This window comes from Rhinolophus sinicus, linkage group LG01 (genome assembly GCF_036562045.2).
Source record: "Rhinolophus sinicus isolate RSC01 linkage group LG01, ASM3656204v1, whole genome shotgun sequence".
NCBI classification, from domain to species: Eukaryota; Metazoa; Chordata; class Mammalia; order Chiroptera; family Rhinolophidae; genus Rhinolophus; species Rhinolophus sinicus.
Window position 1 is genome coordinate 69488449 of NC_133751.1, and position 16948 is coordinate 69505396.

At 37.7% G+C, this 16948-nt stretch overlaps 1 protein-coding gene across 3 annotated transcripts in view; it reads right to left on the reverse strand.

Annotated features, from left to right (window-relative positions):
- Positions 1-1554: 1554 nt before the first annotated feature.
- The window catches only part of LOC109449000 (OX-2 membrane glycoprotein), a 42859-nt gene continuing 27465 nt past the window's right edge, over positions 1555-16948 (reverse strand). Inside the window, exons 7-9 of one of the 3 annotated variants that reach the window (XR_012496358.1) lie at positions 8191-14135; positions 7812-7950; positions 1555-3990 (exon numbers count right to left, since the gene is read on the reverse strand). The gene's annotated coding sequence lies outside the window, so the exon portion shown is untranslated. Of the gene's footprint in view, positions 3991-7811; positions 14136-16948 lie in introns of all 3 variants that reach the window. The other 2 variants (XR_012496356.1, XR_012496357.1) reach the window with 2 other exon arrangements.

The following is a 16948-nucleotide window of genomic DNA, read 5'->3' on the forward strand; positions in this document are numbered from 1 at the left end:
ACAGTTAACACTGATTGAGCATACAGCTCTGGAGGAACTTTACTAAATAATTAAAAACACTATCGTTGTTATTCACTGCAACCTGATGAGCCAAATATGGTCTTTAACCAATTTTATGTGTAAGGAAAGAGATGTACAAAAATCAATGAGTTGCTCCAGGTCACAGAGAAAATGTAAAAGTTAGTAACAAGTAAATAAAAAAGGCAGCCGAAATCCAGCCTGGCTCTCCTTTATTCTGGCCTCTATTCTGTGGGATTAGGTAGGACATTGGACACCCAGTATATTAAAAAAAAAAAAAAAAAGGACCAAGTACACAGAGTCCATCTGTACCTTTAAAAGTCTTTACTTTGTGAACTTTCCAGAAAGCTGCATGAAAGATGGTGGCGAGACCTTTCCTGTGCAGGAGGCAGAAAGCAAGTCTGGTGCTGCCCACGAGGGTCCCCTCTGCTCCTTGAGTGAACTCCAGTGAAAAATGCTTAAGAGGCTGTTGAAAGAGGTTCTTTCAGTTCCTGTTCTCCATTCAGGTATCCACACGTGTTCTCTGAGTGGCTATTATGTGAAGGTACTGTTTGGACATCGGAAGTATAGAAGTGGGCAAGACAGACAAGGTTCATAATTGAGGTAGAGGAAATAGCAGATGCCAAGGAAGGCCCGGATGCGTGACAGGAACAGAAAATCTTTATGGTTGAACCTACTGAATCTGGGAGAAGGCTGTGTAGGAGAAGTGGTCAGGCAGGAGAAGGAGTCTGAAGTAGACTGGGAGGGCCAGCAGTAAGTTTTATTCCATTCAAGTATGTTTCCTCGTGATCTGCTTTAAAGCTTCCTCACATTCATGCACATGTAGATGGAGACCCTATGGCTAGAAGGGGAGGAGGTTTGCTGGGGTTCCACTGCCTTTCAGGAAACATTAGGTTAAAAAGAGAGGGAAGGAAAGGGAGAGACAATTGAGCTCTGTTTCCTAAGTCACAGAGCTGGCACCAGGCTCTCCTGAAGGAAGCACAAACCAAAGCCTTGTTTCCCAGTTGGCCCTGCCCACTAAGGCCTTTTTATGGAAAAGAGTTCTAGAAAAAGCCAGTTAGATTTATTTTTACCATACTGAATATGTGTATGTGTGCTTTAGTAGTGGGTGATATTTTGGAGAGCATTTATTTTTTGGCTGCATCTTGCATAGTTTTCCATTAAGGTATTTTGGCATCTACCACCCTAGGAATTTATGTTCCACCCTTTATGATCCAATAAAACTGAAGTTCCATGGTCTCCTACACACTCTCATCCCTCTCCTGCTGCAGCTCTTTCTGTTCTGGCTAACTCTTTCAGATTTCTTATTTTCAGCTGGAGTCACTTTCATAAAGATTTTTTTGAATCCATCTCAGGCTGACATCAGTTGAACATTTTGGTTGTGTTTTTTTTGAAGTCTCACAGAGACTTTTGTGTAAAGAAAACAACACTTAGAGTAGCCTATATTATCATAGTTCTAAATTGAAAACCTTGCTTGTTTTAAGCTTTTAAACACAATTGGAAAAATCTAGTAACTTAAGAATTTTTAGATTGAAATTACACAGTTTGTACTTGTTTATTGTTAAGTTAGCTTGTACATTTCACAAACAATGTGCATAATTCTTTAGATACTATATATAAACTTAATTATTTTATATTTTAAATGGATATAATTCAACAAATGAATTTATAAATCCAATAATTTGAATGTTCCTAAATAATTAAACCCATTTCTCAGACCTGGTTACTTACGTTCCTGTCAATACTTCCACCTACATTTCATATATGGATTTCCTTAAGAATCTTAAGCACTTAAGAAAGCAGACATACAACCCCCATAAACCAAACCATCTTAAACACATAAAAACTGTAATAAAGCTAATAAAAAAGGTATAAATTTACATATGATTATCTTAAGCATTTTAACAACTTAAAAGCTAAACTTATGAATTTAGTCAATCAGATTATCTGAAGTATTTAAAATTGACCATAAATATAAATGGGTAAAATCCCCTGTCTACTATTAGTTGATTTTAAACATCTTTAATACAAGGCATATATAAAGCAGTAAAACGATTTTGTTATATTTGCATAAAAATAAATGTATGTAAAAAACAAAGATACCATATTTATTTTTTGTTCATCTGTATGTTTTTTTTGTTTTTTTTTGTACAGTCTCAGACTTACAAATTCCTTTACTGAACTAAGTAAAACAGAGTCATCATTTTAGGCCCATTGCAGTAGCTGAGATTATACACTCAGAGTCATTGGTCAGAGATTTGATACCAATGCTATGGATGTGAGGTTACTGGTCATTGGTCAAGGAATTAAAGCCTGGAAGACATGTACCAACATGGCATATACAGAGCATATCCCAAGAAGATTCAGTTTAGGTTTACAGGCTAAGCTCATTTTCAGGGATTCTGCTATGTCAATGGAGACCCACAGGTATATTAATTTAGCATATTACAAAAGCTTTGGCCCTCTTTCCAGTTTCATCTTACCCAAACTTTATCATATATACTTACAGCATCATATCACTTGATTTGGCTAGATGAAACTGTAACAAAGCCCCCGATTTCAATTTCTTTGCTTCCTGATTGGAATAAATAGGTGCTGCACAAGATTACAGATTCTATTGCTTTAGTAACCACCATTATTTAAACTAGGCAAGACAAGAAGTAAGGGCATAAATGGAGTAAGCCCAGTGAAACCATGTGCATTAGCTTCTTAGAATTGCTCTAACGAAGTACCATAAAATGGGTTGCTTATTACCTCACTGTTCCAGAGGTTAGAAGTCCAAAATCAAGGTGTCAGCAGGGCATGTTCTCTCTGACACCCTTAGGGAACAATCCTTCCTTGCCTCATCCTAACTTCTGGTGGCTTGCTGGTAATCTTTGGCATTCCATGATTTGTAGATGCATCACTCCAATCCTCCATCTTCACATGGAATTCCTTAGTCTCGCTCTTCAAATGGCATTCTTTTTATGAGGACACCAGTCATGTTGGATTAGAAGTCCAGCCTAATCCACCATGACCCAATTTTAACATAACTAATTATATTGGCACTGACCCTATCTTCAAATAAGTTCACATTCTGAGGAACCAAGGGTTAGGACTTCAAAGTATCTTTTTTTGGGAGGACACAGTTCAATCCATAACACCATGGTAGAATCACTGGACTGTAGATCCTGATCACATTAAGCAGACTTTCTCAACCTCGCACTATTAACAGTTTGGACTGGATAACTCTGCTGTGGAGGGCTGTCCCATGCATTGTAGAATGTTTAGTAGCATTCCTGGCCTCTACTTACTAGGTTCCATTAGCATTCTCTTAGGATCCAGTGGTGACAACCATAAATGTCTCCAGACATTTCCAAGTGTCTCCTGTGGTGTTAGGGTGTGTGTGTTAAAATTGCCCTCAGTTGAGAACCACAGATACAGAATAGTTACAGTTGGAGTACTTGAGGAAATAAACAGATGGTTGTCTTACGGCAGTGGGAAATGTGAAAATGAGGTCATGAAAGAGTAGCAATTTCTACAATAACAAAAAGATTAGGATATGAGCACAGAATGAAGGGCCCAAGGTAGAGTGAGCACCAGGTTACTGGAGGGTAAGAGGCCAGGGAATTGAATGAATCACCTATGTACATACATACTGATATAACCAATAATTATGACAGAAGTATCTTAGAAGACAGTGGCAGTCAACCAGGAATGAAAATCTTCAAGGAATAAGGAGGAATTACCAGAGAGAGATAGATGACTATAAGAAAGAGGAAGGTTAGTACATTGATGGGTTGAGATTCAAAGAAAAGACTTTTCCCGGAGTCAGAAAGGAAAACGGCCTAGAAGTGGCACTGAGAGGCAACAGAAGTATCTCCCCACGCCATACTGCCATACTCAGGGTCAGTGGTCCAAGGAAAGCAAAACCACTGCAGGGGGCTGCAGGAGAACACTGTCCTCAAGGGGGCGCCAGGTTCATTTCAGTTCCTGTAGAGATGAAAAGAAACCTTTAGAAATAAGGTTGAGGACACAGTGGTGTGTGATGATTATTGATCATGAGTTCCAGGGAACAGAGTTGAAAGATTTCAGGAGTTTGGGGTTGGCGGAAGGAAGTATCAGGAAAGGGGATTCACAGCTCTTTATAGATATTACTATCTGGAGTGCTTTCCTAAGAGTCATCCCTGTTCTTCTTGCAGTGACTGACATGAACAGGGATAAAGACATGTTAGGTAATGTTGATGAAGAGTACACTTAAGAGATGTGGGAGGAGGGGTCTTTCCGAGAGCACGCAAAGTTTTGGGACTCCCTCTTGATCTCTGATGATGGATTTTCAGGGTCATTTCCCACAAGACCGTGAATGGCATCTCTAAGGGAAGTTTCCGCTACTAAAAGAAGCAGTTTCTGTCAGTAAGGTAAATAAAAAAGAACTTGAACTTTGGAACCTGGCTCACCTGGGTGTGTACCCCAGCTCTGCTACTGAGGAAAAGGAGTGACTTTTGTCTTTTTCAACACAAGCCACCTTGTGCTGGTCAGCAGAAAGTGATTATGTCTACATAATCACCTGATTACAGGAGGATCTCGGCACATTATCTGAAATTTTCCTAGGAGGAAAGGATAGCTGTGTTGCCCAAAAAATTACATGTACATTTAAGTTTTTAACCAAAAAATTACCAAAATATATGCTAAAATGTCTTCTGAGTTGTGTATATATTAATAACTCAGTCATGCTTTATTTCAATGTTTTTCATACTTTTATATAACCCATGGGAAGAAATACATCTTGCTATTGATGACCCAGAGTACATACTCATGAGTATTTCATGAACCAATAGTTGCCCCTATCACATGTTATACACGCTAGTAAATTTCCTTTCCCCCCCATTGTTTGAAATAGAAACAATGTAAGTTCGTTTTACAATCCCAAATTTAAAACAACTTTAATCTATTCCACAAATATTTATTGAGTACCTTCTATGTGCTTGGTTTGGGTGGCACTAGGGATACTGAGAAAAATGAGATGTAAATTCTGTTCCCAAGCCCACTGAGAAAAACAAATTAAGTTCTATATTCAACACTAAAATATAAATCTGTAAAAGTACTATAGGATCTTAGCCTGGAATACCTGAAAAAAAAATTCTTCTAGAGAAGAGAACACTTAAACTATGCCTTGAGGGCAGAGAGAATGTATCATGAAGATGTGTATTCTGTTCCAAATGATTGTTTCTTAGGTAGAGCCATATTATAGAGTTTTGTGTTATGTAAATAATACTTTACCACTTTTCCAAGTTTTGGAATTTTATAAGAAATAACTTGTTTATATAGAATTATCTTTCTTTTGGCTGCCTAACTACAGTATAGCCTCAAAAGCAGTCCTCCGAAGAGAATCACAGAAGAGGATAGACTTAGACAAAGAAATGACAAACAATAAAACCTTCTGGAAGTACAGTAGTCCCCCCTTAGCTGCTAGGAATATGTTCCAAAACCCCTAATGGATGCCTGAAACTGTGGACAATACCAACCTTATATATATTTTTCTATATATACCTAACTATGATAAAATTTAATTTATAAATTAGGCATGGTAAGAAATTAACAATAGTAACTGATAATAAATAGAACAATTATAACAATATACTGCAATAAAAGTTAAGTAAAATAAGGGTTGCTTGAACACAGCACTGAGATACTGTGATAGGCGACCAGATAACTGAAAGGGTTACCAAGTGACTAACGGGTGGGACCATATACAGCATAGAGACGCTGGATGAAGGGATGATTAATGTCCTGGGTGGAATGGAGCAGGATGGAGAGAGATTTCATTACACCACTCAGAACAGCGTGCAATTTAAAACTTATGAATTGTTTATTCTTGAAACTTTCCACTTAATATTTTTGGGCCATGGTGGACTGTAAGTAACTGAAACTGCAGAAAGAAAAACCACAGATAAAGGGGGACTACTGTATCTCAATAAGACAGGCTAGGAGAAGCACATCCTGTGTTGGTGAGACCTAATCTCCCTGCCAGGCTTCACTCACTATTATGATGGGGCTAGGGTTACAGAGAACATGAAAACCCTCTGTACCCAAGATACTTACAATTTGCTGGGGAACGGGACATAGAAAGTAAAGAAAGTAGACAGGCTATAGTGAGTAGAGCCATGAGATAAAGGGTAGGGTGAGATTCAGGGGGAGCTTCCTGGAGAAGAGGGTACATGAAATCTAGATATGTGTTAATTCCTTTTGATCAAAGTTACAAATTCAAGCTCTATGAGGGGTTGGGCAGGGGCCAACATGAGTGAAGCAGGCTGAGTATAAGACAAGATGTGGGGGTTTTGTGGCAAACCAAGAGTCATGGCCAGGCTAAAGGAAGCTGTAGATTTGTGCATAAGGAGACCCTCTGGAAGATTTTTTTTAAAAAAACTGAGTCAGATAATGTACTTTTATTGAATATTTTCTGATTTGTTAAAGTACTTTGTAGGCCAAACAAAACACATCTGCTAGTAGATGAGGTCATTTGCGATCAACATTTGATCTCTACTCAGTTAATAAGCCTTTTCCAAAAATCTATATTTAAAATGGAAATTTCCTGGTTGAAAGTGACTGTAACACCTTATTGTGAATTAGTACATTAGGTCAATTTCTCCTCAACTAAAGTAAAGGGAACTAGTGATTTCTAAGTCTCTCTTTTGGGCTAGATACTAGGAAAATTACTTCCAACATCTTAGAAAGAAACAATGATTTTAGAATGGGATAAAGTCTGTGAAGCCTTTGGGTAAATATAGAATGAAATCCTAAAAATGGAAAGGAAGGAATGGAGTTAAGAAGACTGCAGGAGAGGTATTTTCCTTTTTTTTTTTTTTTTTGGACTTTTGCCTTCTTTGTGGAGTTGAGGAAAAGGAGATTCTTTAGCAACGATCTGTTCTGACTATTATCTTGGGTCACTAATAAATTAGTTTTCTTATCCTTTTCTTTAATTCAGAAACTACTGTTATCTCACTAACACAGTCTGTGTTCATAAGTCTCAGGATTTCTACCTTCCTCTGAATCTGATTAACTCCTGTTAGGTTGACTATGGAGGGAAAATGTAATGGGAAAAGGAGAGGGGGTGAAGGGATGAAGAAAGGGGGAGGCTGGGAGGAAGGGCAGAGTGGAGACAATGGGTAGGCTTTCCCCAGGTAGAAGCAGCCATGGCCCCCAGCTATGTCCCCAGCGGAGACCCAACGGAAGGTCAACTACAGCACCTTCCTTTCTCTCTCCCCTTTCCCTTTCCTACCTGCCTTTTAATCTCCCTCCTCTCCCTTCCATTTTTTTTTTTTTTTTTTTTTTCACTTCTTAAATGAGACATACAACTGAATGCACCAGGACTTGGAGAAATTGGAGGCAGTAAAAGGTTAATATCACTGTTGACCAGTCTTCCAGGAACTTCTGACATACCAGCAGAAATGTGTACATTCTATCAGAACCAAGGCACCAGGCAAAACTTGTCAAGAGTTCACAGAGAGCCAAAGAACATGCTGTGCCCGTTGGTGCTATCTGTCTTTGTGGACAGATCTTGTAAGAACATTCTGCCTACAGTCCCCATGGTATCAGTCAGACTATAAACTGTGACTTTTAGTTATAACAAAAGACCTGAAGGGATTTCCTGGGGGGCAAAATGAGTGTTCAAAACATAAAAAAGGGGGTCTTTACTATGAATAACTTGTGAGTAAATGCTGTCATTTCTAGGCCAGACTGTGTCACTGAGAGAATCAGAAGAATCATTTGTAGGAGAGAAGCAGAATGTATTCAAGGAAAATGAGTAGTCTCACTAGTTATGCCACAGTGACTAAGAGATTTCCTTCTCCAAATACCATGCTGGACTCCACCAGAAACCAAGTTCCTGCAGCCCTTGACAGGGAGGGAGCCCCAAAGCATAGAAATCAACAATCTGTTTCTAGATTTTGGGACCTAGTAGAAGAGAAAAATAGAATCATCATTAAGAGTGGATATTCAGTGTGGGAGGAAACAAATATTTATTTACAACTGATGCCAAGCACAGGGTTGGGCACTAAAATGGGCTCCGCAGAGTTTGTCCATCATCTGCTTATTAAAGGGAACCCAAGTGTCTTGTCAACATCTCTCACAATTGAATGCTTTTCAGTTGTATCTTATGATTTCTTTTGTAATGCAATTTCATCAGAAACTTACAAGGCTTCTGTAGTACTCTTCTTCCAGTGAGTTCTGTGTCCAAGAAACACCCAATACTCTTCTTTAGACATAGTTTTCCAGCTTGCCTCACTTTTTTGCTTCCCAATCTTTATGCCTCCCCATATTCTTCTCAATTTAATGGCAACTAATTTGAAGAATATTAGATTAGAGCAAGAAAGTATTAATTGCGTCTTTTTTTTCTCCCAAGTAAGTAACCCAAGACTGAACAAAGCTAAGAAACGCATCTGATGAAAGGCTATTACCTAAAATATACAAATAGTACAGCTCATCAATAAGAAAACAAACAACACAATTTACAAAATGGGACAAAGACCTTAAAAACACCTCAACAAAGAAGCATATGAAAAGATGCTCCACATCAAAGAGACTCCACTACCTACCTATTTGAATGGAAAAATCTAAACACTGATAACATCAAATGCTGACAAGGATGTGGAGCAACAGGAACTCTCACTCATTTCTGGTGGGAATGCACAATGGTACAGCCACTTTGGAAGACAGTTTGGCAGCTTCTTCCAAAACTAAACATACTCTTACCATATGATCCAGCAATCACACTCCTTGGTATTTACCCAAATGAGTTAAAAACTGTTCACATAGAAACTGGCACAGGGATGGAAGCAGACACGATGTCCTTGGTGAAACTGTGGTCCATCAAATAATAAAATATCATACAATGTTAAAAGCAAAACAGAACAAAAAAACTATCAAGCCATAACAAGACATGAAGTAACTTTAAATGCATGCTATTAAGTGAAAGAAGACAGTCTGAAAAGACTACATACTGTATGATCCTAACTATATGATATTCTGTAAAAGATAAAACTGGAGACAGTAAAAAAATCAAGAGCTGCAGGAGTTGTTGGCGGTTGAATAGCCAGAGACAAGGTCACATAGGGAAAGAGTACAAAGTGAGAAAATGAGAAGTTTTATTTCCAAGTTTTTAAGAACAAAAAAATTAAAGGTTAAATACAGGAGGATGGGTTGGAACTTTTTCATTATTGGAATTGGTCAAGAGTGTGAGGGGCTGAGTTATGAAATCATTGGCCTTTGGAAATTGGAGTAGTGGAAACCAGCTAGAACTGTCCAAGACCAAGATGACGATGAGATTTACCTCCAAGTAATCTCCAGCCACATTATATGGTCATTATAATACCTCTTCTCACGAAATTACACACCCATTAGTGCCATGACATCTCTGGAGAGGACCATATAAGGACAAAAAGTGGGTATATCCCAAATTCCCAGAAAAATCCACCCATTTCCTAGAACTAATAGAATATATCCCCCCCCCCACTTCATTTCTAAGTAAAACACCTACCAAATAAAAATTACTGCCACATCTTAAATCCAGGTTGTCTCTCACTCAGAGGCCACCTCTGTTCTGCCTATGGAGTAGATTTTTATTCAATAAACTACTTTCATGTTATTTCCTGGCTCACGCTTGAATTCTTTCCTGCACTTAGCCAAGGACTCTCTTTATTGCAACAAAAATATCTAATATTTATTGAGCACTTTGTGATTTTACCAGGCATGGGGCTGATTGCTGTTCATATGTTATGTTATTTAATATTCACCACAACCCTATGTAAAGGTACCATTATTCTATTTTATAACAACAACAAAAAACAATACAATAACAACTACAACAAAAACCCTGGAGACTTGGGAAAACTAAATAATATTTGCTGTTATAAACTGGCAGAACTAGATATAACTAGATGAAAAGAATTTTGATGTGATAATAGTTTCAAGAAAGAGAAACCCAGGTTAAGAACCCCTGCTCGTGGCTTCCTAAAAGTCATCTAATAGGATAACTTAATTGCATTCAAATTATTGATTCTTTACCCTCTCACAAGCAAGGGAAATTATTTTGCTGACTTTAAAGCCAACTGCATTTATGTAAGTTTTGAGTCCCCAGGCAGGCTATTGGCACAAAGAAAGAGGTTCTAATAATATTAAAGAGGCATCTTCTTTATTTGCTTGAAGGAAAGTCTGCTCCTCTATAAATATAGAAAGCATCAAATGAATCACCTTTAGGGAGATGGCTCCACAGATATGAAGCTCTGCCAGGTATTCCCAATCTATTTTCCAGGCATGGTCAACATTAATTTCTTCCTGCCCTGGACACTAATCTTCCTGTTTGGACCTAACTGTATTATTTTTAACCCAACCAAACCAGAGATAATGGACAATAATGTGATTAAAATCTGAGAATTTCTGAGAAGTGATTTCAGAAAACTGTAGTCAAAATATGTAAATCTGAGAAAAATAAAAGCATAATAATGTATTAAAAGACCCAATTCAATGCAATGACCTTTTCCTCCTGAACATTCAACCCAAGCAAGCAGCATCTGACTTCAGTGTGTCCCATACCTCTTCTTAAGCAGCTCCAAGCCTGGCACTAGCAGCAGGCAGTTTTGGTTCATGGCTTGGCTTCTTGAGGCACATCCAAGCCCAGTTTGGTTGGCGGCCATCTAGAATTCATTTAGTAGCTTATGCCAGGTGGCCCCAAGCAGGTCACAGGCTACAGCTGAAATTGGCTGGCACTAGGGCCCCTTCCAGGAGGCCCTAAGGCTGGCACACTTGGTGGACAGCTTCAGACCAAGCTGCAGCATCACCTGACTGCCTCCAACAACGACACACCCAGAAAGCACACTGGGCAAGCACCAGAGCCCTACTAAAGTGAATCATCCTCCATAAGGTCAGCCTCTGCACAACAGCTCCTGCACTGTACTCATGGCCACTCCTCACAACCTGAGGGTCAATTGTTCCCATTGACATGCCAATGGCAACCAATGCTCAACAACAACAGGAGGGCACACACAACCCACACAAGGGAAACACCTGGAGCACTCAGCTCAGGTGATGAGGGAGACTGAGCAACTGAGGCCCCACAGACACCTACTACATAAGGTCACTCTGCTTGGACTGGGAGGCATAGAAGCCCTACTTAATACATAGAAACAAACACAGGGAGGCAGCAAAAATGTGAAGACAAAAAAAAAAAAAAATACCCCAAATGAAAAAACAAAACAAAGTTCCATAAAAAGATCTAAACAAAATGGAGACAAGCAATCTACCAGACACAGAGTTCCAAACACTGGTTATAAGGATGATCAATGATCTCAGGGAGAACTTCAACAAAGAGATAGAAAACATAAAAATGGAGACAGAAAACATAAAAAAAAAATCAGACATAAATTATACAATAACTGAAATGAAAAATACATTAGAGGGAATCAACAATAGGTTAGATGAGGCTTAGGACTGAATCAGCAGTTTAGAAGATAAGGTAGCATCAAACACCCAATCAGAACAGCAAAATGTATGTAAAAACAATCCAAAAATATTAGGATAGTGTAAAGGATTTCTGGAACAACATCAAGTGTACCAACATTCACATTACAGGGGTACCAGAAGAAGAAAGAACACAAAGAATTGAAAATGTATTTGAAGAAATAATAATGGAAAACTTCCTTAACCTGAGAAAGAAAAGAGACATACGGTTTAAGAAGTATAGGGAGTCCCAAATAAGATGAACCCAAACAGGCCCCCACCAACATACATTATAATTAAAATATCAAAGGTTAAAGACAAAGAAAGAATATGAAAAGCAGCAAGAGAAAAGCAGTTAGTTATATACAAGGGAGCTCCCATAAGTCTATCAGTTAATTTCTCAACAAAAACTTTACAGGCAAGAAGGGATTGGCACAAAATATTCAAAGTGATGAAAAGTAAGGACCTACAACCAAGATTACTCTACCCAGCAACGTTATCATTTGGAATCAAAGGACAGATACAGAGCTTCCCAGACAAGAAAAAGCTAAAGGAGTTCATCACAACCAAACCACTATTACCAGGAATGTCGGAAGGACTTTTTTAAGAAGAAAAAGGAAAAGATTTAAAATATGAATAATAAAATGGCAATAACTACATATCTATCAACAATTACTTTAAATGTAAATGGATTAAATGCTCCAATAAAAAAACATAGGGAGGCTGAATGGATAAGAAAACAAAACCCTTACAATATGCTGCCTACAAGACACTCACTCAGATCGAAAGATACACACAGACTGAACATAAAGTGATGGAAAAATATATTTCATGAAAATGAAAACAAACAAATAAGCTGGGGTAGCAATATCTATACCAGACAAAATAGACTTTAGAATAAAGGCTATAATAAGAGACAAAGGAGGACTCAGTAATTCTACTTCTTGGTATTTATCCAAAGAAACCCAAAACGTTACTTCAAGGGGATGTGTCCATCCATATGTTCATTACAACATTGTCTAAAATGGCCAAGATGTGGAGGCAGTCTGGGTATCCATCGATAGATAAATGGATAAAGAGGAGGTGGTACATATATACAATAGAATATTGCTCAGTCAGGGAAGGGAATGGGTTCTTGCCATCTGCAGTGGCATGGATGAATCTGGAGGGTACTGTGCTGAGAAAAGACAGATATAATGTGATTTCTCTGATATATGGGTTCTAAAGAACAAAATAAACAGACTAACAAAACAAAATAAACTCATAGATGACAGAGAGCATTTTGATAGTTGCCAAATGGGAGGAGGGATAGGCAGTGGGTGAAAAATGGGAAGGGATTAAGAAGTACGAATTAGTAGTTACAAAATAGTCACAGGGATATAAAGTATAGCATAAAAAATATAGTCAATAATATTGTAATAACTATGTATGGTATCAGATGGGTACTAGATTTATTGGGGTGATATATGGAAGGGGGTTGGGGGCCGGGTGTAAAGGTGAAGAGATTAAGAAGTACAAATTGGTAGTTACAAAATAGTCATAGGGATGTAAAGCATAAGGAATATAGCCAATAATATGGTAATAAATGTGTATAGTGCAAGGTGGGTCGTAGACTGGTCAGGGGAATCACTTCTTAAATTATATAAATGTCTAACCACTATGCCATATAACTGAAGTTAATATAAAATCCTCTTGAATGTCAACTGTAATTGAAAAAATTAAAAAGTGGGGGGAAATACAAGAGGAATAAGAGGTCCAAATTTCCAGATATAAAATAAGTGATGGGGATGTAATATACAGCATAGGGAATATAGTCAATAATATTGTGATAGCATGGTATGGTGTCAGAGAGTTGCTGGACTTATGATGGTGATCACTTCTTTAGGTATATAAATGTTGAATAATTATGGTGCACACCTGAAACTAATATAATATTATATGTTAGCTATATTTGAATAAAAATCTTAAAAGTAAAAGGTGAGCACTCATATCAACCATAATAGTAAATTCAATTCCATCAATTGATTGTCATATTTGGCTCTTACAAAAGTATTAACAGTATGTTTTCTGGATGCTGGGATAATGGATTAATTTTCTGTTCTTCCTCCATGTTTACTCTTCTGAACTTTAGTGATTTTCTAAAATAAGCATGTATTATTTACTTTTATAATTAGAAAAAACCTCTTAGTTGGACTTTGCTTTCTTGATAGTCAAGACATGAAGGGAAAATAAGTCAATTATAAAGTTAGAATCAGAAAAGAGGGAGAGTGCCAATTCCTTTGGACAATAATGTTTCTTGTTTTTTGGTTTTTAAATATTGGTGTGTACTTGGAGCACTAAGCAGTATAATGATGTATTTTGACCTCAGCATCATTTCTCAGCAAATACATTGACAATGCCCACAAATGCTTCTCACAACATTGTTCAGGAAAAGCAGAAGGTGTAAGTGATTCTGTAATGGGCAAAGATTATGTGGTCCAAGAATACACACCATTTAGATGAATTATGTGTTCTTAGTCAATTACTCATAAAGGTTACTGTGAAGTGAGTCCAATGGTGAGTAAAAAGTCATAACTCCTGGGTCTGGTTCATCAGAACTTGAGTTTGAAAATATGCTTGGAGCTGGCTTTAATAGCTTAGAGTATCTGAGGATGAGAAATAAAATATGTGTTTAAAGTTTTGCAATAATATTATATATAGTATAACTCCAGAAATGATGAGGTACCTGACCTAGATGGGTGGACATTAGCCTGTATCTACTTCAAACAAAGAGCAGGAACACTGTAGTCATACGAACACGTGACAATTAAGTTCGTGAACTCATCCTAGAAAAAATGCTACGTATCTCATTGCTGAATATCACTATGGTCACCTTTGAAGTACTCCCTTTGGGAAGCTATGCACTGATGCCAGCACCTAATCCACCCTTCAAGGCAATTTTGGAACTCTTTTTCTGGAATGGCCATCAGAGCTGTTGTTGTATTACCCTTGATGTCCTGAATGTCATCAAAATGTCTTCCTTTCAATATTTCTATTATCTTCTTTTGGGCAAAGAAAGAAGTTGTTGGGGGCCAGATAAGGTGAGTAGGGAGGGTGGTCCAATACAGTTCTTTGTTTACTGGCTAAAAACTCCGTCACAGACGGTGCTGTGTGAGCTGGTGCATTGTCCTGATGCAAGAGCCATGAATTGTTGATGAAAAGTTCAGGTCGTTTTAGCCTAACTTTTTCATGCAGCTTTTTCAGCACTTCCAAATAGTAAACTTGGTTAACTGTTTGTCCAGTTGTTACAAATTCATAGTGAATAATCTGTCTGATATCAAAAAAGTTTAGCAACAAGTTGTGGCTACAAGTTCTTGAACTTAATTGTCAGACCTTGTAGAGAAAGACTGATACTCCCAAAAAGTGTGAAGTAAATATCACTACTATTATATCATCTTCAATAGTGTACTCTTTGATAAAGCATTGAAGGTCAAGATAGTCACCCCAATTGGTAAAAGAAACTATAGCAAAGCTCTCTGCCATGTATCCTGATCATGGTGATTTTCTTTTCAATCCAAAGGTAAACCTGTCTGATTACTTTCTGTCAACTCCTTACTACTATGACCTTTGTCAAGAGAGGGGTTGTATAATCATTTTAACACCTGGGATTTGATGTAAGATCAAAAGCAGAGCATTCAGGATCATATTTCCATTGATAAGCGTCTAGAGTAATGTAATTAAAGGTTGTGGACTGAGAAAAGATTTTATTTGGAAACCAGGTGAAAAGGTGACAGAGATGAACAGATTGTGAAACTGGAGGAGATAATAGTGTTCTTGCTTAGATGAAAAGCCACCCTCAAGTAGCTAGTGAAACAAATTTGGAACACGGCTCTTTTTTAAAAATGTGGACTATGAGATTTTCCAACATTTGGAAAAGTAGAGAGAGGAGTATAATGAACCTCAATTTCAACAGCAATCAACATAGGGGCCGATATTATTCCTTATCATCCATATCTAAGACATCTTATCATAACATATGCAATTATGTGGAATCAAAGTATAAACTGAATTATAATAAATACATTTCTAAATTGTATTTCTTATTATGACATTATTTCATGAATTTTCGCAAGTTGTTTTTAAAAACATGCAGGTAAGTTTTTGTTGCTATTATTGTTGTTGTTGTTTGGTCATTTAAGCGTTAAATTTCTCCAAGGAAAGGATTTGATCAGTGCCTCCCTCTGCAGCTATCTCTTAGGACCCAGCACATTTAGGTGGCGGAAATAGTACTTGATAAATGCTACCCACTGCACGGTACATGATGCTATTCTGATCACCATAAACACAACTAGCAGAAACACATGTATAAAACAGAAAAGAGAAGTGCAATGTCACTCTCTAACAACTGTGTGGTCAGGAAATTATTATATACTTAATTGATATGAAATCCAATTATCATTATATTCATCTAATGACATTATCACCTCTAGTCCATCTCTTTATTCAATAAACCAAGCCAAACATGAGCCCCAAACTTGTGAAATCATTTGTTTTCTTTCTCTTCATCTTTTCACCAGGGTTGAAATGTTCTCTGGTATGTTTAGCTTTTGGTGAGAGTGAATGGAAATTCATTCAAGTCTCGCTTTGTTAAGTGTTAGCTTCATAAGTCGTTCTTGGTTTTTTTCATTTTGTTTTGTTTTCATTGTTAACCTGATATTTTTGGAAACTTTCCTATCCTCACCCAAGAATGTGCTTTCTCTCTCTCTTTCTCTCTCTCTCTCTCTCTCTCATCAAGATACAAGGGAAAAAATACCTTTGCTGAAAACAATCAAAATTATTCTAACTAAGGGAAAGAATTCTCCAAAATTTAAGCACAAAATCAGAACTGCACATATTGCCTGTCAAACCACATGTTTACCTGTTAACACCCAAGGAAGCTGGAGGTACGTCAATACCAGTGATGGGAATAGCTTTGAACCTCATACCGAGGGAAGCAGTTCAGGAAAGTCTGGGGTTCCAGTAAGTGCTGAGGTCCTGAAGCTATATTTAAATGTAGGAAATGGTTTTTCTCTGCTGAGTCAGTACCCCTAACCAGAGTCTGTCAAGCCACATAACAGTCTTTGTAGCTATGCTGGAAATTTCTGCTGCCTGGTTCTCTCATTTGTCCTGGTAAAGGAGCGAGGCTTGTGATTTCAGTCACTTGATCTTTCTAGGCCTCAGTTTCCTCATCTCTAAAATCCCTTCTATCTCTGACTTTCTATATTCTTACTCACTCTTCCACAGAGACTCACATGATGCTGTGCCTGTAGGCATATGTCAGAAGTTTCAGCTTAGCTGGGGGCATATATGTCAGTCAACTCTTGAAATGCTAGGTCTCAAACTGTAGCTAACCTTTATTTCTACACGATGAACGCTTCTGATGACACATTCAGGATAGAACCTAGATAAATCAAATACAAGTGAATAGGCCTGGAGTTCC